At 41.0% G+C, this 27,957-nt stretch overlaps 3 long non-coding RNA genes across 4 annotated transcripts; 2 read left to right on the top strand and 1 right to left on the bottom strand.

The window, feature by feature from the left end:
• The first annotated feature begins 269 nt into the window (after nt 1-269).
• LOC149268020 (uncharacterized) lies at nt 270-1,740 on the top strand. Its single transcript, XR_016270901.1, has 3 exons — nt 270-501; nt 617-798; nt 861-1,740. It is a non-coding gene; the product is annotated as an uncharacterized LOC149268020 (long non-coding RNA).
• A 524-nt stretch (nt 1,741-2,264) lies between these two features.
• LOC149268021 (uncharacterized) lies at nt 2,265-16,208 on the top strand. The gene is made up of 3 exons (XR_016270902.1): nt 2,265-2,375; nt 3,349-3,433; nt 16,169-16,208. It is a non-coding gene; the product is annotated as an uncharacterized LOC149268021 (long non-coding RNA).
• LOC149268022 (uncharacterized) lies at nt 16,107-19,168 on the bottom strand. 2 transcript variants are annotated; one of them, XR_016270899.1, is made up of 4 exons: nt 18,472-19,168; nt 17,856-18,385; nt 16,689-17,794; nt 16,107-16,606 (listed from the first exon to the last, which is right to left on the bottom strand). It is a non-coding gene; the product is annotated as an uncharacterized LOC149268022 (long non-coding RNA). The 2 variants fall into 2 exon arrangements; XR_016270898.1 differs by having other exon boundaries at nt 16,109-16,606; nt 16,689-17,731.
• Nucleotides 19,169-27,957: the final 8,789 nt, after the last annotated feature.

Genomic DNA, 27,957 nt, shown 5'->3' on the forward strand with positions numbered 1-27,957 from the left:
AGAAATTAATTACACAGACGTATACATAAATACATGTATATATTGCATACGTTTACATGTGTTTATAGATATGTATGTACATACATACAATAATTATGAAGCAATTAGCAGAGCTTTTTGTGGACATTCTAATTTGTGCGCACTTCGCATCGCATCGCATTGCATTGCATTGCATTGGATCGTTTCCTACATCATTTTATATGCATGCAGTTTTTTTTAATATTAATATTTTCCTCTTGCGCTCTCGCTCTCGCTGTTTCTCTCACTTGCTCTCTTGCTGTACGCTTAGCTGCACAGAAAGTTCAAATTTACAGCCACTGCACAGACAAAAGCACAGCAGCTGCTGTCGTCGTCGCTGTCGTCGTCATTGCTGTCGTCGTCGCCGTCGCCGTGCTGTCCAACTTGGGCAACTTTGGCGAGCTTTAACCTAGTTTAAGGTCATTTCCAAGTCAAAGATAATCAACAACTCGCCTGGGGTGGCAGGCGGATGGCCATTTGCATGTATGTGTCTGTGCATGTGTGTGTGTGTGTGTTAGAAGACTTTTTATTCATTTGTTTTTTTTTTCTTTCTCTTCTGCAATTTGCTCATTTCTGTTTTGACATTTTTTACGTCCAGGAAAAAAAAAAAAACGACCAATGACTGATGTAGCGGGTGTGAGTGGGAGAGCATGAATTGTATGCCGCGATAAGCCATTTGGCATTTGTCAAGGACTGTTTGCCAGTTGGTTTTAAATTTGATCAGCTGTTTAAGAACAGCTTCCGATGCTGCTGCTGTGCATACAATACATATACACATGAGTATGTATCTTATCTAACTGTTGTTTACACGCATTTCGTTTGCTCAACGCATTTTTTGACAGTGTCCAAAATTAAGGTCACAATAATCTTGACATTGCGCGAGAGAATAAACGATGACGCTTACGTCGGCGACGAAGACGACATCGTTTGGTGCCGCCAGCAGTCAGATCCCCCGCCATCTACCCTCAGCTCGCACTTGCTTATGCATTGCCCAGCTCGTCACCGAACCCGTCTCTGGCTCTCCACCCTATGCTTCTCACTCTCTCTCTCTCGCTCGCACTCGCACTCACACTCACACTCGCCTGCTTATCAGTCGCGCTGTGCGCATCGTCAACAAATTTGTTTTGTTTTTGTTGTTATTCATGCGCTGCCAGCGTCGCCGTCAACGTTGATGATAATGAAATTGAAATTTCATTGCTAATTGCGTTTAATATTTATAATTGACCCAAATAATTTGCGATTGGCTGGCAAAAACAACAAAGCATAAATGAAAAAGCTGAAACAAAACCGCGACAAACTACCGCATAGAAAGCTACTGAAGAGGGTCAGATGTTGGGCAAGGCAACCGAATTCTATATATTATATATATTTATTTGTACTACTATATATACAATATATTGAAATATTTCTGAAATATGAATTCTGATTTCTGCTTGCCCACAATTACTCACCGTTATCTGCCAATTTCTATTGTCATCACAATATTGGATTACATTACGTGCAGATTACAATACCCAAAAGACAACCAGCAGCAACAATGATTGCAACAAGTAAGAGTGAGAGTGCTATAGCCGAAAGTTCCTGACGGGCAGATACCTGAAGCACATGCATATGTACATACATACATATTCATGCATGCATACATTCATACTCAAGCACGAGTGCCACTAACTTCGCCGTCTGTTCGTCCATATTAATGCAGAGATCTCGATTAAACAACTACTATGTAGATCGCAGATTTGCATAACATCAACAATCCCTGCATTTTCATTATTTTTGGGTGTAGAGTATAAAAGCCTGCAAATCGAACTAACTAAATGTGCTAAATATTGTATGTGCACAATAATACAAACACTCAGTGCACAATAGCTACACACACATACTCATGCTCTCGCTCACTCACACGAACATAAAACAGAGTTCAGGCTCCTCTATACTTCATTCGTCCTCACTCCGTTCTCGCTCGCAGCTGCATCTGTTTCTATTGAAATACCCTTCCATTAATCATAGTGGTCATGCATGTGCACCGACAGCTTCAAAGACTCTCAAACTTACATTCATATACATATCTAAAGTTTGCAGAGATAAGATAACATTTTATGACTTGGGTGTTTTGATTTGCATTATTTATATTTATATAAAATGTCTACTTCTGCTGCTGCTATAGTAGTAGTACATGTACATGTGTACATGTCAGGGTATTTAGCAGTCAGTGCGCCAGAATTAGCGTCGCTTGTTTTGTTTGTCTTTGCCTCGCCTTGGCTCGCCTCACTCGCTCGTACTCTTCGCGCAGCGAAAAACTGTTTGCTCTTCGCCCTGTGCCGACGTTCGCCCCGTTTGCCCCGTTCGTGACAAAAGTAGGTGAAAGGTCTTCAACCTTTTTGCTGAAAACAAAATTGTGCAGGGCATGGCAAAAGGGGGCGGGCATACATTTACATGTACAATTATATGCACTTGCATGTATACATATATGTGTGTAAGTGTGTGTGTGTGTGTTTATGTGCAGTGCAGTTCTCGCTTGACGTTGATATTTGTGTTCTTGTTGCAGTGCAAAAAAGAAATAGAAAAATTCAAATGCAATGCGCAAAGGCGAGCAAAGTGCACGGCCACGTGGAATGTGCGGGCAAAGAGACGTTAAGCGAATAGTACTGTTAGAGGGGAGGCACAGACTGACTGACTAACCGACTGAGCGAGCCAACTGTAAATGCGACTGCAATCATTTGCTATATTTAGCAAGGGGGAGCGCAAAAGCACTCATACACGCACGCACATTGCCTGGACTTGGACCTATCCCAATAGCCCAGCGCAGGCGGCAGGTCGCGTTGGCAGCGACGCGTCGCGCTTTTTCCTTTGTTATTTTCGTTTTGCTCTTTTTCTTCTTCTGCTACCTGCGAGAGACGGCAATGAAAGCTTTCTGCAAGAGGGAAGATGAGCAGCAGCTGTCGTTGTTGCTGCTGCTGGCGAGAGCTTTTTTGGCAAATGCACTGCAAGCAACAACAATGACACACAGTCGTCCCTCACCGCGACCCTCAAAAGCTTTTTTGTAGTAGAGACAGCGTCGCAGACATAGATATTGATTTTTATAGCCTTAGCTCCCGCAATTACCTGGGCCTAGCAAGCGTCGGCCAGCCTGTTCCAGGGTATATAGGGTATATGACCTAGCGTGCAGCGTCGAAAATAAAACCAGGGTCATGCCGTGGTCAGCCTACGGCTACTGACTTTCCATCTAAATTCTGCTTCTACTTTGTAGCTCGCTCACCTGTAGCATCATATCATTTCTAGTCGCAATTAAAATTAACTCTCGCTTTTCTTTTCGCGCCTTTCTTGCAGCCAATTCCAATTCCATCTGCGCGGAGCAGGACTCGCAGCCGTAGACGTTGCCACAGCAGTCGCTGCCTCGCTTACTGTGAACTCGGTAAGTAATGAGTATTCAACAGCTATGAGCGATCTGAGAAAGATCGCGTAAAGATCGCGAAAAATATATTAGTTATTTGAATAATTTTGTTCCTAGGCATGGTATTAGACTATTCCAGATAAATATATATGTTATAGTTATTTAATAGTCCAAGATTTTTAATTCAATAACCATCAAAAGCTGTCATATTTATCGATTTACTTAGTTACGATATGTTAGTATTGATACATCGATATTTGGCTTCAACATGATTTCAATATGGACGTAGTCAGACTCACAGAAGCCTCTGCAGTAGTTAATCAAATACAAACAAGCAAATAGCCACACACACACACACACTTATACGCACATTAATACATATATCCAATAATAAATACCCTTTCAATAACAACAACATGAAAAGCAACTGCAACTGCGAAAACAAGAAAATCAAAAGGCGAATTAGAAGCGCAGCAAAAATGCAAAAAAAAAAAGAGTAAAGCACATACAAAGCAGACAGCTGTGTGAATGTGTGTATGAGTTTATGCATGTATGCATATAGAAGAAGAAGAAGAAGAAGAGAAACTGTGCCAATGCCCTGACAACGGCACAAGGTGATGATGCAAACGGCAGCGGCAGCGCCGCACGAAATGACGCCAATTGCAATGAGATGGGTGGCAGATGTAAAAGGCATAGATGGCAACGCGATCAGGAGGTGTGGGAGAGAGGTAGAGAAGGAGAGAGAGAGAGAGAGAGAGCGAGCGAGGAAAGAAGAGCTTACTAGCAAGCAGAGGCGGGCAGAGCAGCTAGAGAGATGGACAAGCGCAACTGGGTGTGCAGAGTGACAGTGAGTGTGAGAGAGCGCGCGCGCGGAAGAGAGGTGGAATAGGAGGACAACGGTTAATAAGCAGCCGAGTTGTGAAATGAATGCTTACTCGACTAGCTGTTGCTCTGTAAATGGCTGCGATGATTGATAGATAAACACACATCTATGTATATAAATACATATATATGTATATATCTGTATACATACATTAAATTCGCATGCATTGTATTTATTAAGTATGCGCATTTAGAGCGTAGGCTAGGGCATCTAATAGTCAAGTCACATGTTCAGTATGCTATTATATTTTATCTTGGTTGCGATTACAACTATGTAAAATAATATGTTGACCATATGTTATGTATATATACATACATACATATATATAGCATATCTGCTAAACCAATATGCCCTGCTTGTGTTTCAATGAAAAAGTAAAAAACAATTTGTTGATGACGAGCCGTGCAATGTTGTTGCTGTTGCTCCTGCTGTTTGAATATACAACATAACATGCCACAGACGCAAACACACACACACACACATATATACAAACACACACTTGACATAGGCGCACAGTCGGTGGTTAAGAGGCAGACAACGTTGCACCCCCCCAATCCGCCAATCCCAGCTGCTTACCTTTTAATGAAGTCAACGTTGCAAGCGCTTGTTACGGCTGCACTAGGAAGGCCGGGGTGCATTTGTCGAGGCCATTGGCGGTTGCAGCCAGTCGAGTGGGGGAGGCGCAAACAAGGAAGTGAGTTGTTTTTTCTCTTTTCTTGTTTAAATGGGAATAAATGGCAGACGGAGAGAGAGAGACAGAGCGAGAGAGAGAGAGTGTGTGTGGGAGGGAGAGATGTCTTGACCAAGAGGTTGTCGTTTGAGTATCCATTTGGTCATTTTTCAAGTGTTTGAATAGTGCTGCAGTAGCCACTGCCAAGTCAATCCACCAGCCACCCCCAACATGTAGCTCCACTGTCTTATCTACTCACTTTGTCCACGATTTCGCATTGCAAACATTGCGCGCAACTTCACCCACTTTCAACTTCCCATCCACTTTTGCTCTTATGCAATGGAAAGTGCCAAAGCAAATCAAAGCAAAACGCAACGAGTGAAAAAGCCATAAAAAGAAACAACTAGAACGAACACAAAGAACACAGACAACACACGGATAGACCTGGGCATGGCTGAACGTTTTTTGGCTTCTATTAAAATGTTAGAGATATGAGAAAAGTCGAAGTTAATGAAACTTGATTTAGAAAACAATTTTCGTTAACCATAAAATGAGTAAAATATTCACGAAAGTTTCATAAAATATAAATTAATTAAAAGACATTGATATATATCGATTGTTTGTATATCGATATATCGATTATATATCAGTAAAGTGCTAAATAATAATAATAGATTATCACAATTGATTTGCATAATCTTAATATTGATATAGTCATTGATTCCGTTGAATCTATGGATGAGCTCTGGATATATATTCTTCGGTATACACATATCTATATAATATATATGTATATCGATTAATATAATAATCCATAGCTGTTAAATGTCATTAAAATATGCAATAATATGTGCTCTATCACAATGATTTTCATAGTCCAATATGATTAGCAGTACAGGGTAAATTATAGTCGGTCAAACTCTTGCCATGTGTGTGTTTTTGCTTATGTGTGTGAGTCACGATTGCATTCGATTCGCTTGGCGGCTGCCTCAAGCGCCGATTGCCAACTGCCAACAGCCGCCATTGACTCGTTGACCGAGCGACTCACTGAGCAAACTATGCACGCACACAGACACACACACGCGCACAAACACAAACACATACACACGTAGCCGTATCTGTAGTGCTTTGCGGCGTGCAATTGTGCGCCACCTTTTGAATTGAAAATAGTTTTTAGCAAAATCGAAAGTTCAATAAACTTTCACGTAATCGACAAATTGTGAGCAACATGAATGTTGTTGTCGTTGTTGTAGTTGTTGTTGCTGAAGCTGCTGCTGTTGAGGATGCAGTTGGGTGTGCAAATTGTTATTGTCGCGCCGTTGTTTGGCCGCATTCAATGTTGAATATGCATATATGCGCGGCCAAGGGGGCGTATGCGTAATGTGATTTGCACATTGCGTATACGCAGCGGTTGACGGTCAAACAATAACATTTTGCCAGCGCCAGGCCGCAAATTAATATGCAAATACAAGCAGACATAAATACACGCACACACACACACACGCATACACATATGTAGAGGCATCTAAATAGGTGTATAACAGCGCGTATAGCATTGAGAAATTATTGCATTGCCAATTCCGTTGCATTAGGCGGCCAGAGTGTATAGCTCGTGCTCGCTCCCTCACACGCTAAGTCCACCAGTTGCTACCCTTCTGGCGCAAAAGAAAGTAAACGGGCAAACAGAAAAAAATGGAAAAAAAAAATACAGTCAGCCACACGGAAAGAGTGAAAATAAATGAAATTACATAAAAGTAACAACGAACCCACAAAAGCAACAGCAACAATCACATGAATGCCAATCAGGCAATGCGACCAAAGCAAAAGCAAAAGCAACAACGGCAAATAAAGTAAGTAAGCAAACTGTAACAGCAGCTCAGCTCAGTTAGAAGCAGAGTGAGGGAGAAAGAGAGAGAGAGAGAGTGTGTGTGAGAGTTATTTGTGGAGAGCAGCACTCGCTTTAGATCATCGTCATATGATGAACTTTTATCTCTCTGAAATGTTCCTTCATATATGTACATATGTTCTGCTCTCTCTCACATATACACTCTCATTTGGTTTAGCTGCTGCTGCTTTCACAACTATTCCCGTTTGGTCTGGCTCAACTCCATTTAAAGCTTCACACCGTTGCGCTGTGCTGCTCTCCACTCTTCACACTCCACACTCTCCACTTCACTACACTTCATAGTGCGTGCTTCGCTCTTGTCTGCTTCTTTCCACTCATTCGACGCTTTGCCCGAAATTGGGTCAGCCATTGAACCCGTTGCGACGACGACGTTGTCGGAATTGACGTTGGCGCTGACGGCGTCGCTGGCTGTGCGTCAGCGTCGGCGTCAACGTCGCTGCCACTGTCTTCGTTCAGCCAGCACGTGTTCTTTTAGCTCAGAAGATTGACTTGACAGCAGCAACGTTAGCGACGCTGGCAGCAGCAGCGGCAGCGACAGCGACTTAAGACAGCGATCAGCATTCGTTTTGCTGCTTTTGCTTTTGCTTTGTTGCTTTGGCCAAACTGTAAAGATACATATGTATGTATATGAAAACAAAACTTAAGGTTATGGTCACTCGCAGTTACCTGGCTTGACCCGCCGCTGCCCCTCTTATGCCATGCCACACCCCGCCACGCTACGCAACGCAACGCAAAAAAAAATAAAATAAAATAAAGCGAAGAGGAGAAAGAAAATATAACCGAAACAAAATTTCACTTTCACATCAATTACGACGCCAGCTCCATGTTGAAGTACTGTACTTGAAAAAAGCTTCAGCATGTGTGTGTGTTTGTTGATGTGTAAGTGTGTGCTGGCGTCTATATGTGTGTGTTTGCGCTTCAAATGGCTGTCAAGTCGCGGCCATCAAAATTGTTTGACGCAGATCGACAGTTAAACAGCTGACACCCCAACCTTCCGCTGCGCTTCGCTCCTCGCTCTCTTCTCTTCTCTCTTTTGGCGCTTTCTTTTTGGACGCCATTTGAATGATGGCTCCTTGCGCATGATTCGCACAAAATGGACATTTCAATTGCTGCCCGAGTGCCGGTGAGCCACCTTCAACTCCAGCTCCAGCTCGCGACCCTCACACACACTTGACCTGCCCCCCAACCCCCACTACCCGCTGGCCTCGTCGCCCTGCACGAAGCTTGTGTCAATGAACGCTTAATGAACAAATTTACGCCCTTTTCGCAGCCTTCTTTTGTTTTGTTTGCTTGTCAACGGAAAAGATGCCCAAAAAAAAAAAAAAAACTGGAAGTTCAAGTGAGCGTAAAGCAGCGTAATGACAGAGCAAGAGAGAGAATAGGGCTGGCAAGGGGCAGGGTGGCAGGTGGGGTGCCAGGGAGAGTGAATGAGGAGCAGGCTAATGTCTAGCAGAGAGCAGAGAGCAGAGAGCTGAAATGACTTTGCCAGTCGACCCCCAGTCACGGTTACAGTTCACAGTCACAATCACAGTTACAGTTACAGTGACAGTTACAGTCACAGCTTCAACTGCCAGCTGTTGAGAAAGATTTGATAACCAAAAATGTCGAGAAAATGTATATAATACAAAAATATACCAAAGTAGAATTGTTTAATCAAGAAAGTGCAGTTAATTTTGTAAATTTTTATTAACACTGAAAATTAAGGGAAAATTCACAAAATCTAATTACATATGAATAATATTAGGCACGATGATAGGGAATATAACATAGGGCATACATATATACCATACCTTCCTTAAGATAATTTTAGTTGCGCCATAAATGCTCTATAATTTTTGCATATATCACTACTGAAACAGATTATAAAATCGATAAATATGCCAACTAAAATTTGATCTCTTTTTTATGTTTCTTATATATATATGTCTAGATATCCTAAGATAACTTGAATCGTTTCGAAAATTCAGAATTTATTCATTTTTATAAATGAATGGAAAACATAGAATGATGTAGCTTTGGGTATCTATGTCTAGGTTTACTCAATGGGAAAGTGTTAGGGGCTTACATTTGCTGCTCTAATCTGGGTATACTAAACCAATAATTTCAATCTCTCTAGAAAATAAAATTGTATAAATTAAATATAAATTAAGTAAGTGTGATGGAATGATGATGTTTGAAACATCTTCAATATATACATGAGAAAGTATTAAGGTTTTTATTCGATTTGGGCATATATACCCTTTAGTATGTGAAACTGATCGATAAATATGGCAAACGATTCGATAAAATATTTGAATGTACATTTTTTGTTGCGTGATATATGTTTTATAGGTTACAGATATATGTATATGTATGTATATATTGTACATACAAATATAAAGCTATATATATTTTCTAGTAATATGTAGATATTATACTTATATGTGGGTAGGTTTCTCCTTGCAGGTTATATCAAAGTTGTTCTGCTTCTTCTGTGCTATCGATTCAAATTTAATATTTACTACTTCTCAGTTCATATCTCGATTCAGTTTTCCCTCTCGCTCTTTAATAATTTTGACCATTTGCTGGGCGCTACAAATTCATGAAACTTGGCTTAGGCGGCACCTCAAAGGGCCAGCTACTTAGTTAGATAGTTAGCTGTTGCCGTTGTTTTTGTTGTTGTTGTTGTTTTTTCATGTATTTGCATTTGTTAAGTTTGTAGTTATTATTATTATGATGTGTTGTTGTTGTTGTTGTAGTTTCTGGTCTTTGCTGAGGGTAGCGACCCAGCGGCTGTGGCGTCAATATGGAAACCGGTTACAGTTACACACAGTTGATACAAAAAAGAAAAAAAATCGTTGTTTCTTTTTTTTTTGGGGGTCAACACACATACATATATATATATATGTTTGTTTGTGTGTGTGTGTGTGTGTATCTCAGCTGCAGCTCTTATATTTAGCTTCGCCTGCAATCTGTCCCTCTGTCTTGTGTCCCCTCTCTCCTCTCCCACACACGCTTTAGCCAGCGTTAAATATGACTTGTCACACCTTTCTTTTGCACCCCGCTGCCCCCGCTGCCACCGCTCGCGGTTCTCTAGTTTCTCTCCAGTCTCCATCGTTGTTGCTGTTGTTGTCGTTCGTATCTCGCTTGATTCTGTTGCCCTTTATTTTGGCTGTCTCGATGGTGTTGTTGTTGTTGTTGCTTATAATATTATATATGTACATATTTCGGTCTCTCTTTTCTTATAGCTTTTTTTTTCCATCAGAAAATAAACTTGAACTTGCCCGTTCACTTTTACTCCATATCTTTCCCTTTTGCTCTGGCTCCCAATCTCTGGCTCTCTCTTTCACACACAGACACACACACTCTCTAGCTCTCTCTCGCTCTCTCCTCCTACTCTCTCTCTGTTTGTTTTGCTCTTTAACGCTTTAGCATTGCCCCTCGACCAACAGCTAGGGCAGGGGCGGGGCAGAGCGCTGGGCGGGGAGGGGAAACACAGATTACATCGCATCGTTGGTCGTTGATCATGAAAAGTTTTAATTCAAGTTTAGTGAAATTTATGGAATGAGACTCAAATACCTAATATGAGCATGCGGAAGGGAGAGAGAGAGAGAGAGAGAGCGAGCGCGATAGGCGGAGGATGGGGAAGTCAAGTTCAAAGTGCAAATTGTGCGCACTGGATGAAATTACGATTCCAAAAAAAGTATTTCCATTGAAATACAAAACCAGAAAGCAAGCGTGAATTACGAGCTAGATAGATTCAATAGGGAAGGCATAAAACGAGAGAGAGAGAGAGAGAGAGAGAGAGAGAGAGAGAGAGAAATGGGGAAAAAGATATAGATACAGCGAGGGAAAGAGCAGGACATTGAGAGAGACAGAGCGAAAGAGAGAAAGCCAGAGAGAGGTAGACAGAAAAAAAGAGAAAGAAAAACAGAGAACAAAGAGTGATAAAGACAGTAAGTGAGAGCGAGAGAGAAAGTAAGAGAATGAAAAAAGTGGAAAAATAAAGAGATAGACACAGAGAGAGAGAGAGCGAGAAAAAAAAGAAATAGCAGGACATAGAGGGAGATAGACCGAAGGAAAGAAAGACAGAGAGAGGGAGGCAGAGAAAACAGAAAGGAAAAGAGAAATAGAGACAGAAACAGACAGTGACATAAACAGTGAGTGAGAGAGACCGACAAATTAAGAGAGACAGAGATAGCGAGAGAAACAGGGAGAGCGGGAGAGAAATAGAGATTTACATTTAATAGGAAGCTTACGTTATCATCATAGAATGACTGTTGTAATGATTGACTGAATGACTGATCATTAGCGTAACAAATCAGTTTGACTGAATCAACTGACTGACTGATTGACCAATTCTACTGAATGATAAGTAGCTTGATTGAATATATGAATGATAGAATGATAGAACGATCGACTGAATGATTGATGACATGCATTCGAAATGGACTTGAATTGAATTGAATTCCTTGACTGACAAACTTCAAATTCATGTATTGATTGACTGATTGACTAAGACATTAACTAATTAACTGATTGACAGCTGATCTAACTTTTGTATTGATAAGTTACTTAAGTATGACTTAATTTGTTTAAGGTATTTATTATTGATTGATTGAATGATTGACTGACAGAGTGATTGAGAGTTTATTGACTTCCTTGCTTGTGAAACTTTAAATGATATATTGACGGACTGAGAGATTATGGAAAACCTTGATTGATCAATTGATTGATCTACTTTCGATTCGTATGTGAAATAAATGAGTGATTGACTGATTCAAAGTCTGATTGATACTCCGATTGCCATTGAATTGAATGTATATTCAATCAACTGACGAATTGTCTGCTTGATAGAATTTGCAACAGTTTGATTGATTGATTGATCGGCTGGCAGATTGAAAGACTGTTGTATGCTCTGTAGAGGTGCTCGCCGATTCGCTGATTGCATTTGCTTCTGCTCAATGCTCTAGCTGCAACGCCCACGACAGCCGCCAAATGCGGCAGGCGAAAGTTTACTGGGACTATGACCGCTTAGAATGTCTACACACACGCACACACACACACACACATACACACACAGGCACACATATGCGGAACAGACTCTGGAACTTGAAGCGGAATTTTTGTTGTTGCTGTGTTGCGCTGTTGTTGTTGTTGTTGTCTTTTAGTTTTAGTATATTTTTTTTTGTGTGCAACGAGGGAGTGCAACTGCGGTTGGGGGTGGGGCTGGGCTGCAATGCTGGGGGGCCACATAGAAGTGTCTGCTGGCAGTGGCCATGTGTGCGTGCGTGTGTGTGTGAGCGCTTATCTCCGAGTCGTTGCCTTGAATGTAGGGCAGTAGTTGGCACTCAAGAGTTGTTGTTGTTGCAGTTGTTGTTGTTGTTGCAGTTGCAGTTGTTGTTGCAGAGAGCGCAGCATGTGCAGCTCATGTCCCAGTCCACATATAGATGCACTTATATGCACACACACACACATACAGTGACACATTCGTCGGTGAATTTGCTGTTGCTGGTGCTGCCACAGCTTGTGGCAATGTCATTGACTCTTTCGCCTAGCCTGCCACACGAATTCGGCATGGAAATTGTTGCTGTCGCTGCTGGTCGCACGTTGATTAAATGTTAGCCACGATGCAAAGGTCGAGGATTTTATGGGCTCGCTTGGCTGTGATCTTGGCGCTGCTCAGTTGACTGCGCCAATTAATCGATAGCACCAATTGTTATCGAGCCGCATGCTAAAGCCGAGGAAATGAGTAAATAGACGCCTAAGCTAAGCCAGTCGGCTCCCCCTTTAGCTAGAATCGATAACACAGATAATTATCGATTATAATTAACTTTCTCCTATTAATCGATAACAGCAATGGTTATCGATGCTAATGTTAAGGCTAAGGAAATAAGTAAATGACCGTCGAAGGCTTCTACTCGTCATCGATAACACATACACCTATCGATTATAGTGCGAAAGTTGAGCGAATAAGTAAATAGACTTCTGAACACTCTCCTAGCCCTTAGCGCCTTTAGCCTTTCCAGCGCAAATTGATCGACAGCACAAAAGTGTATCGATTATAATGTTAAATTTGCGTAGAGAAGTAAATATAAACTCTAAACTTCTACTACCCTCCTTATAATCCATAGCACACGCAATTATCGATTATAAATCTAAATTTGAGAGCCTTTAGCCTTGCCAGCAGAAATTAATCGGTTGCACATTTAGCTATCGATAATGATGCTAAACTTGAGAAGGGAAGTAAATCAAAGCTAAAATCTTCTAATAGGCACCCTCTCTAGCTATAATCGATAACACGCGCAATTATCGACTATATTTCTAAAGTTGAAGAATGAAGTCAATCACAGCCCAAATCCTCTATAAGGCCTTTAACTTTTCGCTTAATCGCAGGCATCAAATTCATCGATAATATCGTTATCGATCGTAGGTGAAGAAGGTAAGTAGGTGTCACAACTCTACTATTCCTCATGTACTCTAGCTTAGCTAACATATGATCAAAACAAGTAAGAAGGCTCCAGTCGAGACTGCTCGACTAGGCGATACCCTGAACCCTCTAAGCTGATATCTAATCATTCTGCACTTCTTCTATGCACACATACATACACATGCATCTTAATCTTAATGAAACTTTCAGAGTGTAATCATATGGTGAAAATGTGTGTACATTCCAAAGCACAAGTCTCTAGTACTTGAAATGCGTTTTCTACAAATTGGGAGCGAAGGGGGCGTGGTATCCAAAATCTGTAAATTACAAAATCTTTGTATCCATTAACTTTATATACAACGCAAATTTGAAGTTCAGGTCCAAAAGGGTTCAAATTAGGCTGAAAACACAAAATCAATTTTTCGATTATTCTCGCCAAAAAAGTTATCGGATGAGTTATTAAAAAAATAAAGCAAACTCGTATGGTATACACGAGTATGCATGCCAAATTTCAACTCTCAACTCTCTAGCTCTTATAACTTCTGAGATCGACGCACTCATACGGACGGACGGACGGACGGACGGACGGACAAGGCTATATCGACTCAGCTCGTCGTGCTGATCAAGAATAAATATAACTTGAGGGGTCTGCGATGACTCCTTACATACTATTTTACAAAACCATTATTCCCTGATTTCCCATTTTCAATGGGTTCAGGGTATAATTAATAAACCAAGGAATATTTTGCAATTTCCTGTTCATTTCTTTAATTTGAGTACCGTTAATTTGCGTTTGCTTAACATTTGCGCTCAGGTTAGCCCAATGCCGCCCACCTCTTGGTATAGGCTGTCCTTTTTTTTAAATTTTTATTGGTACCGCTATAAATACTCTCTGAAGTGAGCAGAACATAAATAACGGGAGAAACGAAGATGAAACAGCGCCAAACGGATGACTCCATCAATGGCAAAGGCAGGCAGTCAGCCAGCCAGCATATGTGTGTGTGTGTGTGTGTGTAAGTACCATACAATAAAACATTGCTGTCTCTGTAAATAAGGCATAAAAATTGGGTTAAAAGTTTATAGAGCAATGCAGTGATTTCAAAGCAAGCTACATCTGTGTGTGTGTGTGTGTGTGTCTATCACCCTTACCCTCTCGCTCTCGCTCTCGCTCTCCTGTCTGTCTGTCTCTCTCTCGCTCTGTCCCTCTTTGTCTGTTGATATCAGCTGCCTCAAGTGGTTTTTTACATGGTCGAAGGCTGCGCCAGTTTCGAAGGCGTCGCGCCAACAATGTCGATGAAATGTCGACGCTCCACGTGCGTCCACGTGCCACATATGCCACATGCCACATAATGCGCCGACTGAGGCATTAGCCAGTGTGGGTGGGCGGGGGGCGTTGGGTGGTGCGCTGCCAAAATCAAATGCCAGACACAAAATAAAATGCAACCCAGTTAACGGTGCAATAAATAAGAAGTAGCCGAGAGCAAACAAAGTGTAAGACATGGACAAAGAGAAGCAGAAACAGAAGGAGGTAGAGGCAGCAGAAGGCAAAGGGGAAGCAGAAACAGAAGGAGGAAATATATGAATGCAGTTGCTGCCTCTGCCCAGTCCTCGAAATGCCTGTGATTAGGCGTGCTGCAGATGCTCTATCAGCAGGAGGTGGCCAGGTGGCGGTGCTGCGTGGGTGTGGGGAGGGAGGGGGTGGATGTGGGTGGTTTGTGTGTGTAGGGCTAGGCTGGCCCACACGCATCAATAGAAAACGCAAGTAGGGAAATGGTGGAAAGAAAAGCAAATACGCGGGCGCACAGCACAAGGGAAATGCACACACAAGAGCCAAAGCCAAAGCCAAACAGAGAAATAACAACAGCAACAACAGCAACAGCAAAAAAAAGAAAGAAACAACATCAGCAACAACAACGGCAGCAACAACAAACGAGCGAATGAACAAAACGAACGAGTGAGCGAGCAAACGCATCAACGAATAAACGAGCGAGCGAGCGAGTGAGCGAGTGAGCGAACCAAACTGAGGAAAATAATAATAACGTGCAAATGAAAAGCTAAGCGAACGTCATGGCAGCGCGCGGGCAGAGAGTAACGGGCAGCGGGCAGCAGGCAAGAGCGCGGCATCGTCGTCGTCGCACTGGGTCAAAGACCTGTAGGAGGTCGTTTCAGCCGTTGCAGTGGCAATAGGCAACGTACAATACCACGGCGATGGCGACGACGGCGGCAGATAGCAAAGACACACACACACACACACACACATACAAAGAGAGACATAAAATAACATGAAATACAAAAGCACACACACACATACACACACACACAAATGCAGTGGCAGTGGCAGCGGCGTGCGCTATTGAATAACATAAGCTAACGACGACGACGACGTCAGCTGCGCTGCACATGCAGCCGAGAGAGAGAGAGAGCGAACGAGCGCAGAGAGCAAGTCTAGCAGACAGCAGCCGCTAGAGAGCGCATGCAAACGTGAGAGCGTTTAGAAAATCTTCGCGGCGCTGATGACGTTGGCGTTGGCTGCGACTGCGGCAGCAGTTGCTGCTGGTGCTGGTGCTGCTTCTGCTGCTGCGGTTGCTGCTCCAACGACCCAGCGACCGAGCGAACGAAAATGAAATCGAAAACAAGAGTGAAATGCAATGCTCCATATTGGTATATTCTAGTATGTCTGTGTCTGTATGTGTGTGTGTGTGTGTGTGTGTGTGTGTGTGTGTGGCATGCGAGTGTGTGAGAGAGCAAGAGAGCTGCACTGCGAAGGAGTTGTACAGCAATTACTATGACTATATTTATGACAATGTTAGGCCATACGTTCCACATTCCACATATCGCATTCCACACACTATCTCATGCACAGTTCGCCATTTTATTTCTTGTTGCAGGCATGCCAGGCAGAGGAACTGCATATATCACGCAATCGTTTGGCAGGATCACAACATAAAACAGGTGAGCTGATCGCGACGAAGTTGCCAGATCTGTCTTATGCAATAGGCTTATGCAATATCTGGCTACACTTTGCACAAACAACACCCACAGCCAGCCTGTTTCCATGTATTTTACATTTGCATTTGCATTTGCATTTGCACATTCACACATTTCTATGTGTGTGTGCGTGTGAATGTATGTTTATGCTTCAATGTTGTCCAAGTGCTCCTCAAGGTGTCTGGCCGCCCCTTCAAATGGCAGGCCCACTCCACTCCACTCCACACTCAGCACACACTCTTTCAATCCACAAGTGGACGCTGCTCAAAACTCTGTTGTGAAAGTGAATCCACTTGTATGCGTGGATTCTTTTAGCAATGCAAATATTTCTAACATTGCTGTAGAGCAGAGAGCGTGGTTTCGATTATGATTAGTGTGATCATTATTACAGTACATATTTTTTTATAAATATTAACTAACATATTTATGCTATTTTAGTCGCCTGCAGACAATGCAAAACACAATCCATTTGTATCAATGGATTCCACATAACCAAAAACTTTTACTGTGGTTTAGTTGAATAGACAGAACTTCTGATATTTCCTATACTTGTATAAGAAAGTGTTTATAAATTTAGTATAGTTTTTTGTTTTCCGAATTGGAGTCTAAAATGCTATATTTGACATCAAAATTTGTTAAGGAATGGCTCTTCATAGTTTTTAGGGTTTATACATATGTACATATAACTTTAGAATAATAGCTGTTGTTTTCCGAAGCTGGGGCTAAATTAGTAAATGTATACATATAAAATGTTTATTAAACTAGATTTATTTAGCAATGATATATATATGATATATGTAAATACTAGCTGGCCCGGCAAACGTTGCATTGCCCTCTATATTATTTCTAGGTAAAAAATTGTTGAAAGCTATGTTGTTCAGGCTGGGATACACTGATAAATTTATTAATCGGATTTTCATTCAAGCACCTTGTTGTAAACGACATTCTTCGTTTTTTGGTCGGGTGCAAGAACAAATAATGCGGATCGTTTGCCAACACGTGAGCATGCCACGTACAATTGACCATGAGAAAAACACGCATTTTCTAGATTGAGGCCACAAATAGTCAAAGATTGGCCCTGTGACTTGTTGATCGTCATGGCGAAGGCAAGACGAAGCGGGAATTGAATTCGTTTAAATTCAAAGGGCATATCTGTTGAGCTCATCGGAATCCTAGGAATAAGAACTTCCTCATCTTTAAATTTTCCTTTGAGTATCAACGCGTGAATCACATTGCTCATCAGTTTTCTTATCACCAAACGCGTTCCATTGCACAGTTTTGGTTGGTTTAAATTTCTAAGCATGCAAATCATGGAGAATTGCTCTTTTCATAGCTGTGTTCATTTCTTGACGCCGGTCAAGTTGTTCTTCCATATTGCCCATGAAGTATATTTGCAAGAATTTTTGCTGTGCATCTTCAATAGGTTGCAATGATCCAATGCGATGGCAAATCTGGCCTTGAATCTTTAAATTCAAAGCCATAGTTATAGTTATATTTACAAACACTATTTACAGAAATCTAACAAACTACATTATTCAAAATTTTTTTTTGGCAGTCATAGAAAATAAAATTTTTAACGTAAATTACCTTAAATATCCGTCTCCAATATTTTCCGCCCCAAATTATGTCATTTGGAAACAGGCATTGTATTTTTGAGTGTTCGCTAGAAAATGTCGTGATTCTAGTGTTTCGCCATAAAGCAGGGAACGCAATGGCTATGGTGACCGCTAATGGCAATGTCACTTTACCACTAAGGCAGCACAAACCGGGCGTTTCACCAGCAAACTTCAATGCGCCACAATGCTAGCAAACAACGTCCATTGGACCAATGCAAACTAAACGATTCAAGCTGTAATCAATGGTGCAATCATATCGAAACGCTGCTCGATTCAAATCAATCCTTGAACCATTTCTTATTGCCATTTCACGGGCTGCCTCTCTTTGAGAAGCACGAATTAAGGCCCTTCTTCCCTGGGTACTAACGCGGAGCCTTTCTCGGGCGATTTCTCGCTCTTCGTCAGATAATTGACTCGCGCTATTCCGTTGCCTAATTGCATTATGGGTCCGCCGGGAAAGATTAGATCTTCTAGGACGCGGCATTTTTATTAATAGTAATACTGCCCTCGCACAAAACCATATAAAACAATCGAGAAATATAAATATAAATAATTTACACAAATTTATGTTTGAGACAAACAAATACCTGAACTTTCGAGATATTTAGCTTTTGTAAAAGTCCAAAAATACAATTTTTAATAATTAACTTTTTTTTTTTTAATTTCGAATTTTGAATTTTGAATTTTTTATTTATTTTTGATTGTTAGGTTTTAATCTTTTGATTTTTTTTTTAATTTTTGCAGATTTTTGATTTGAAATATTTATAAAGTTTAAAAGTCCGAAAATATAAAAAGCCAAAAATACACTTTTTAATAATTACCTTTTTTTTTTTTTAATTTCGAATTTTTAATTTTTTATTTATTTTTTGAACAGTCAGGTTTTAATCTTTTGATTTTTTGCAGATTTTTGATTTGAAATATTTTTCCTTTTGATTTGAAAATTTTTTTTTTTTTTTTTTTTTTTTTTTTTTTTTTTTTGAATAGTCAGGTCTGCTCGAGGTCAGGAGACCGTAGACTGACTGACTACATTTGTTTATTTACTTCTACACTATTGTCAAAACTGTCACTGTTACCAAGCCTACTGGGTATAAAAAAAATTTGAACATTTGGGGAAAAAACCGCGTTTTTCAAGTATTCGGCAAATTTTTTCAGTATTTTTAAGACCCTATACTAAACTCGTTGCGGAGACAAATCCAACAAATCAAAAACCATGAAAATTGGTTCAGCCCAAATCAAGTTATAAGCGGTCTTCACTTTTACACAACTTTCTTTTATATATATAGATGTTAAAGATTGGCTCTTTATTGTTTTTAGGATTAATATCGTGTGGTATCTTTGTCAAGATTGACTTCTATGAAGGAAAACTTATAGAGTTGCTCCAAAGCATTTTTATTTTCCATACTTTTATCATATATGTATTTATTTTGATGTAGTCCATACTATCTTTTGCTATATGCTATATACTCATATATAATTATCATATATTTTTACGCTTATGAAGATATCTTATATGTATATGTTATATAAATTTTGAAGGATTGATTCTTTATAGCTTTTGGGCAGGGTTATGTGATTATGCGACTGTTAGATCATTGATTTCCATACACGAAAAACAGCTTTTGAATTTTCCCTGAAATCTACTCAATTTTCCAGATTTTCTCATATCTATCATATGCTTCTCTTCTCTGCCACATCTCTTACTCTCTTTTAGTATATTGTCACTAGACTTTAATGCCTTGGTTTTCATAGACAAAGACAGCTTACAAATTCGCCCCTTCCCCGTTTTTCTCTATTTCATCTATCTATTATATATGTACATCTCTTTGCTTTATATCTAAATCTACAGTTTTGCTACAATTATTAAGTTATGTTATATGTAGTCTATATACCCCTCCAAGAATGATTCTACATAGTTCTTGAATATAATATTATATTATTTTATTTCACTAAAAGTGATTTCCATTAATGAAGACAGTTTATCCCTGAAATTGCAACAATTTTCCAGATCTTCTATCACATATGCCCCCATCTGTCCAGCTAAATCTATAAATACATCTATATACATATATAGTACGCATCTAACTCACTCAATTACTAACTATTTGCTGTCATGTTTTCTTCAGTCTAAGTTCAACTAACCCATATATATCGATCAGTGATCAGCTGAACCCTAACCTTAAAGCAAACGTTTTCGAGTTGCCTTTGGCTTGTGCATGATCGACTCCCCATCGCCCCTCCCACCCGCTGCTGCCTACTTGCCCACACTACTTATATTCAATTTTATCTTTTTTTTTTTTTTTTACATTTTTTTTATGTGCCACAAACTGCAAAAGTTTTCCGCTTTTCACGTTCAACGACGACGATCGTCGAATTGTCGCTGCCTTTGTTGTTGTTGTTGTTTTCCTTGTTGGCTTCATTTGCGCAACATTTGCCAGTTGCATGGCAGGGCAGGGGCAGGGGCAGTGGCATGAGGGGAGCGGGGAGGGGGGGGGGGGGTGATGGGGAGGCATGCTGCATAACCAGTGTGGCCGGGGTGTCGGTGTCGGCCATCATACGATTTGCAATTTTTCATTGCATTGCATTGGGGGTTACGTAAGCTAAAGTTAATGCCACATAATCATGGCTGCAGTTGCAATGGGAAATGGGGAAATGTTGCAGCGTGGCAGCAGCGCCAGCCATGACACGCCATCTTGTTGCAACTTGCAACGGCTGCAACAGCCACAGTAACAACAACAACAGCAACGGCAACAGTTTTTCCTGCCACTTTCTCTCCGTCGATGAAGTAATCGACTGCCCCAGCGCCCCTGCGGCCCCCTCCCCCTCCCCCCGTTGTGCCACCCGCCCCACAGGCCCCACCATCGCCCAGTGGCTGGCTGCAGCACGCAACGGGGCAAGTTGATCGTCGCTGACTTCATTTTTATTTTTATTTTTCACTCTGCTTGTTTTTCGCAGGGAAAACCTGTTTTCAGTTTTTCTATTTCTTTTTTTTTTTTGCTGTTTTTTTGTTGTTTTTTTTTTTTGCAACTTTTGCCTAACGATCGCAACGTTTCGATTTGGCCGTCTCAACTTGCCACAAAACTTGTGTCAGTTACGTCGACTGCACTCGAAGGGGCGGGGAGCGCATACAGGGGGCAGGGGCAGTCCGCAGGAGACGGCTGCAATTGGCGCTGTGGAAGCCCTAGACCTACGCTTTAACCTGGGCTAGTCCAAGCACAAGAGACGCAACAGACAATAGCGTGAAAGTTGAACAAAGGAAGTGTATATATAGGAAATGTATAGATATATCGTATATACCTACATATATATCCGTATAATCTTGTAAAGGAAGTTAACGGATTGAAATGTGAATCTTAATCTGGAGGAAATCTAACCAGCTTTGATTTGATTATGCAGATCCTAAACAAAATGTTTTTGGCTAGACTAGATTCTAGATTATATGATCGTATATTATATATTTCTCAGTTTTACATAGATAGATGGATTATCTAGAATTAATGTAGATTGATGGATTTTTTGATTTGATTATGCAGATCCTAAGCAAAATGTGTTGGCCAGACTAGATTTAGATTATACGCTCATATATTATATATTTCTTAGTTTTACATAGATGGATTATCTAGAATTAATGAAGATTGATGGATCAGTATAGAAAAAAATTAGCTAGATTAGATCAAGATTATATACATTATATTATATATTTATCAGCAGCTTTGCATAGATAGATGGACTATCTAGTTTTTCAATCACAGTATATTGATCATCTAGGTAATCCACCTATCTTTATATCTAATTGGTAGATTGAGAGATATAGATAGAGATAGAGTTTGCTTGTTGGATTACATCACAAATTGAGATAAGTCCCTGCCTGATGACCAGGAATGATCGACGCTTCACTGCTTGATTGATTGAGCGCCAGCTTCACTGACAAAATTATTTAATAGGCGGATGGGCTTGATAGGCTTATTGATGAAGTCTTATCGAGTCGAGTCTCTTGGTGGATTGATTGCACATTGCAGAACTTTCAGATTGTGCAGTTAAGTTTTACAGCTGAGTGGGCTTGACAGATTGATTGACTGACAGACTTGTTGATTAATCGGTTCTTTAATATGCAATATCATTGATTGATTGATTTATTGACTGAGTGACTGGCTTGTTGATTCATTATATTTCCAATATGCATTATAATTGATTGATCAACTGATTGACTGACTAATCTGTTGATTGATTGTCCCTTTAACCTGCAATACAATTGATTGATCGATTTGATTGATTCTCTCTTTAGCCTGGAATTTGAATTTGGTTTTATCGACTGACTGACTGACTTCTTGATTGATTGTTTCTTTAATATGCAACATGATTGATTGACTGACTAACCTGTTGATTGATTGTTTCCTTAATATGCAATATATTTGATTGATTGACTAAGAGATTGGTTGCTAGCCCGCTTGTCCGCCTATCTAACTTTAAAATTGATTGATCGACTGACTGATAATTTGATTGACTGTCCATTTACGAAGCTTCATGATTGACTGGTTGATTAACCTACTAAGAGACTGCTTGATTTATTATCTGCATAGCTGGCTGAAGGATTGACAAATTGACTGATCCATGACATATGTCTGGTTATACAGTTGATTGATTGATTGATTGACTGACCCATGACTATATGCCTTTGCTTGTTTATTTCTTATGTCTCTTACCTTCCATATTAAAAGATGCCAAAAAATAATATCTATCTTCCTTCAAACAAAATTTGTTAAATCGTAACTCCAAAATTTTGAAGTGTGATCATAAATAGAGCTCTGGATTTTTATGGTCAGTCCGAAAAAAGTATTGAGTATAGTTAATATGTTCCTCAGGGGAATCAACCCAGCAATTTGAATGTTTTTAGCTTTAGAAATCAAGTCAAAACTTTTGTCGGACGGAGGGAGGGATGAACGGGCGGACGGATAGATGAAAGGACGAACGGCAGACAGGCGCACGAATATACATATCTCAACTGATCAACTGATCAGCTGATCAAGTCTGCGGTCTGCGAGTCTTCTAGCAGGAAGCTAGGGTATCTGGCTAGTCGAGCACTATCGCCTGCTTCACTTTAGCTGTTGCGCCCTTTTCGCTTTCGGCTGGCACCTCTTTTTTTTCCATTATTTATTTTATTGCATTTATTTTTGTTAGGCTGCAATCGTGGCTGCCACCCACACTGGCAACGTGCAACGGGCAACGGGCAACGGGCAACGTGCAACATTCAACATGCAACAAGCAACGTGCAAGTTTAATGCATTTGTCTGTCTCACAGACTCGAGCCGTCCGTCTCGCTCTCGCATTGCATCTGTTTGGCCCGTTGCACTTCCTGCTTTGGCTCCGCAATTGCCGTTGCAATTGCAATTGCAATCGCAATTGGAGCTGGAATTGTTGTTGTAGCTCGGGCTGATCGCCAGCGCAATGGAGCCACCTGCCTCCTACTCCCCTCTCTGGTTGCATGCCCCGGCTGGTTGCAGCGGCAGCATTGCCTGCTAACACCATTTTCCTTTTGCTGCTGCTGTCATAGTTGTTGTTGTTGTTGTAGTTGTTGTTGTTGTTGTTGTTGCGGCTGCTTGTTACGTGAAAAACGAAAGTAAAACTCGCAACGGCAACAGCAACATTGCAACGTTGCTATTGCTGTTGCTATTGCTGTTGCTATTGCTGTTGTACATGTTGCAGTTGGCATTGTTAGTTAGTTTGCCATTTTTCTCATTTTCATTACGCCGTCTGATCGAATCAGTGAATGGGCAAAAATAAAAGCAAAACGGGATTTTCCAGCCACACAAAATAAAGCTCGAGAAAAACTGGAATGTGGCACACTGGAGGTAAAGATCGACGTTGTCATCGTTGTTGTTGTTGTTGCTGTTGCAGTTGCTGCTGTTGCTGTTGCTGCCCACCGCTTGGCTGTTATGTCATACAAGGAAGCAAAATTGACGACGGCCAACTGCAACAGCAACAGCAACATCAGCAGCAGCAGCAACAGCAACAACAGCTGCAGATACAACAGCAACATTAACATTGTTGCAATCATTTGGACTTGGATGTGGCAGAGGTTGTTGTTGCTCTTGTTGCTGTTGCTGATGTTGTTGTTGTTGTTGTTCGCTTCTAACGTGGGCTCAAACTGGCTGCCGCTGCAGTTGCCGCCTGGGACAAGTTTTCCTTTCAACAACTGCAAAAATAAGCAACAGCAACAACAACAACAACAACAACATTTGTAGCCTGAGCAACGGCAACAGTTGCTGCTTTTTCACTCTTCATTGTACGTTTTTCTAGGTTTCCTGCTGCTTTCAGCGTTACTGGGTAAATGTTACATAATTGCATACACATATATTTACAGATGCATGTGTGTGCGTGTCTGCATTTACATACTTATATAGGTATATATCATAGCCGATGATTGACTTTTGGGCATCCGTTTGCTAAGTCATTGAACTCTGATCAGAATTTGTGAGGCGCATCAATAGATCACAGCACTGCATAGGCACACACACACACACACACACACTCACAATGATACAGAGCTACGTATGTGTGGCCCTGGCCCTGCTCAGCTGAGGGCTACGAACTGCGACTTTAAATCTATGAAACTCTATGAATGTGGTTAGCAGCTGAGGCTTGGCTCGCTTTTTGCTGTTTACCGCACTACATCCCTCTCGATGCCATTCTCTCTCTCTCACTTCCACTATGACTTTATTCTCGTCCTTTTTCGCTCTTTCAATCCTTTTGCCTTTTACAGCTACGTTTTTGCCTCTCTTTCGGTTGAATTCCCTGCGTCCCTCCATCCTTCTATCGTTTTTTCTCTTTTTCTCTCTTTTTCTATACGCCTATCTATCTCTCTCTCTTTCTCTCTGCCTCTATTTCTCTTTATCTTTATCCCTCGCACACCCTCTCTCTATAGGGGATAGATCTTTCTTTCTGCCTTTTCTCTCTTTCTGCTTACCAAATTTTCTTATTTCTGTAAATATGTTTTCTTTTTATCCCATTCTCTTTGTCTTTTCTCTCATGCTTTTTCTCTCTGTCGCCATTCCTCACCTCTTCTTTTTAGCCGCATACACTCTCCCCTGCTGTCTCTTGCTCTCGCTCTCCTCTCTCTCTTTCTCTCTCTTACTCTGTCACTCTCGCTCTCTTCATCTTTCACCTTATCTCTCTCTCGCTTTCTTCTTCTCTCTCCTTATCTCTTTCTCTATGTCTCTTACTCTTTCTCTCTTTCGCTGTCTCTCTATCTTTCTCTCTCCCTATCTTTATCTATATTTCTTTGCCGCTTCTAGCTTGTTCGCTTTGATCTTCCTAATCTTCCTTTCGATTTCCTCCGTCTTCTTCTTCTTCTGATTTTCTGTTTGCTCTTCTTCATCCTTTATCCTTACATTCTGACTGCTTTACCTTCATCTTGTTTCTTCTTCATCATCGTATTACCTTTATCATTTCTCATTCTTCTCCATTCTTCCTTGCCCTCTTTGCCCTCTCACCTCTCCTGCCCTCTTCTCGCCCCGCTTCTTTCTGTTGACTGTCAACGTTTTTGTCATCGCTCTCTGCGGTCTGCTCTACTGCCTCTCCCGGCTCGACTGCCACGCCCCAAAGCGAACGTTTTCTCGCTTTGCATTTAATGGGCAAAAAGCAATTAAAATGTCAAAAGCGTGCACAAAAGGAGAAAGTGAAAAAAGTGCAAATTTTGTGCGGCGCAAAGGTTTTTATTTGTATTTGTATTTCTATTTGTAGTTGATTTTATTTTTGTAATTGTTTTTTTTTTCTTTTTACTTTTATTTTATTTTGTTTAATTTTTTTTTTTTTTGTGGATTTGCACTTTAACAATTACAAAATTTGTTGTTTTTGTTGCTTCTTTTAAATGCGAGGCACGGCTCAGCTTAGTGAGAGAGGTAGAGAGAGAGGGAGAGGAAGGGAGAGAGAGGGAAATAGAGGGAGAGAGAGAGAAATAGAGGGCGAAAGAGAGAGAGAGAGATAGTAGAACAGACAGGGGGAGAGATAGAGAGGAAGAGGAGGAGAAGGAGGAGGAGGAGAACGAGGAGGAGGCAAAAAAGGAGGAAGCGAGGGTGATAGAGAGAGTCTGATATATAGAGGGAGAGAGAGTGAGAGTGAGAGAGAGAGAGAGAGAGAGAGTGTGTATGTGAGAGAGAGAATGAAATAGCTCGATTCGCGAGTGATATAAAGGCGGTAGGGAGGGGGTTGGGTACTGCGACCGACGTGGGGGGCGTGCTCGATCGTTGCCTTTGAACTTGCCAGAAAGGGGGGCGTATGCGTAATATGCGCTGCAAACGCTGCCAACTGTCAAAGCCAAACGCACAGCAACATTGAAACGAGGCAACAACAACAACAACAACAACAATGGCATAAGTAATAGTAATTGTAATAGCAACAATAATCATAATAAACAATTGAACAACTTTCACTTGGCGCTTGAATTCAACGCACGACGCAATTCAAACGACAATCATCAAGCGCTATCTGTGTGTGTGTGTGTGTAGGTGTACATATGTGTGTGTGTGTGTGTGGGTGGCTGAGTTTTGCACGCCCCTGCACATTGGCAGAGCTCGTTACAGGGGCACAAAAAAATAAAAAATAAAAAAATAAAAATTGCAAAAAAAATCAAAAAATAATAATAAAAAAAAAATCAGCAAAAATAAATAAATTTGTAAAATGAGCAATTCAAATGCCAAACACATCAGCGAGACCGAGAGAGGCCAAGAGGAGCGAGAGAGGGCGCATGAGTGAGCGAGATGGTTAGATAGACCTTTAATATCTGGGAATAAGTAAGCTTCAAATAACCAAAATATAACAAAGTCGATGATTTAATATAGAATATATTCAAATAAACGACAATCGAATACTCTGAAAAGTTGAGTGAGCAAAGTGAATCATTTGAATTGAATCGAAAATTTCAGTGGGACTTCCCTCTCTGGCCATGGATTTTACGTAGCATTCTAATATATAAAGACCAGGCGACTTTATTGCCAGAGAAAATACAATGTGAACTTTGAATGAATTGCCTCTATTTGATTCATTTAATGCATTGAATATTCTGCATCATTCCTAACACTCACTTCAAGCTGTGGCTATATAAAATTGCTTCGAATGATCTGAATAGTCTAATGTTTCAATTGAATGCTGCGAATAACGTCATTCATTCAGAGTATTCAAAGCATTCTCTTTGAATAGTTTTGTGCCTAATGAATGCTTCGAATGAGACAATTCATTTGATGAATCAAATTAATTTCATCTTATTAGGACACTCAGCTTCTCTTGTATTGCTGGACTATGGTGCAAAATCAGAATGAATCGTCATGAAACACTCGTTCGAATCATTTGTAAATATAACGAATCAGTTTAAGGCATTTGTTTGAAGCTCATCCTAAATGAGTGAATAAATTAACTCATATACTCAATCAATTCGAGTCGTTATTGTTGAATGAATGAACCGAGTGTATTTGCAGCATATTCACACAAATCATTTGCAAATTTTACAAGGAACTCGAATGATTCGATTTCCTCAATGAATGTCTCAAATGATTTGCGAGCATTTAAATAAGTCGAACGAATTGGAGAAATGATTCGGACAGGTCTGCGCGGCCGCCTGTTGAGCTGTCAATGTGGCACAGTTACCTGCCGCGACGTGCCACAGTCGGTTGCACGGTGGCACGGTGGCACGGTGGCACGGTAGCTCGGCTGTTCGATTGCTGCCACTGCCACACACAGTGGCGCTGCTCAGTTTGTCAATGCCATTTGGGTTGGCACAGTTTTATGGGCTCTGCATAGACATAACAATTCGTCGCCAACGGCTCCTGCTCCTCCTCCTGCTCCTGCTGCTGCTCCTGCTACGGCTCCTGCTACGGCTCCTGCTGCTGCTGCTGCTGTTGTGGGGCTTGGTTGCATGCAACGCCGCCCATATTGCCACGTATCAATGTCCTTGGACTCGCCGTCGCGCTGTGCAGCGGTACATTGAACTTTGCATACACGTTGCCTTGGAAATACACACACACAAGCACACGCACACACGCACACATGTATATGTATATCAGCTCCTGCGCAGTACGTGCCAG

The sequence above is a fragment of the Drosophila arizonae genome, chromosome X (assembly GCF_054131065.1).
Source record: "Drosophila arizonae isolate 15081-1271.41 chromosome X, UAZ_ARI_1.0, whole genome shotgun sequence".
NCBI lineage: Eukaryota > Metazoa > Arthropoda > Insecta > Diptera > Drosophilidae > Drosophila > Drosophila arizonae.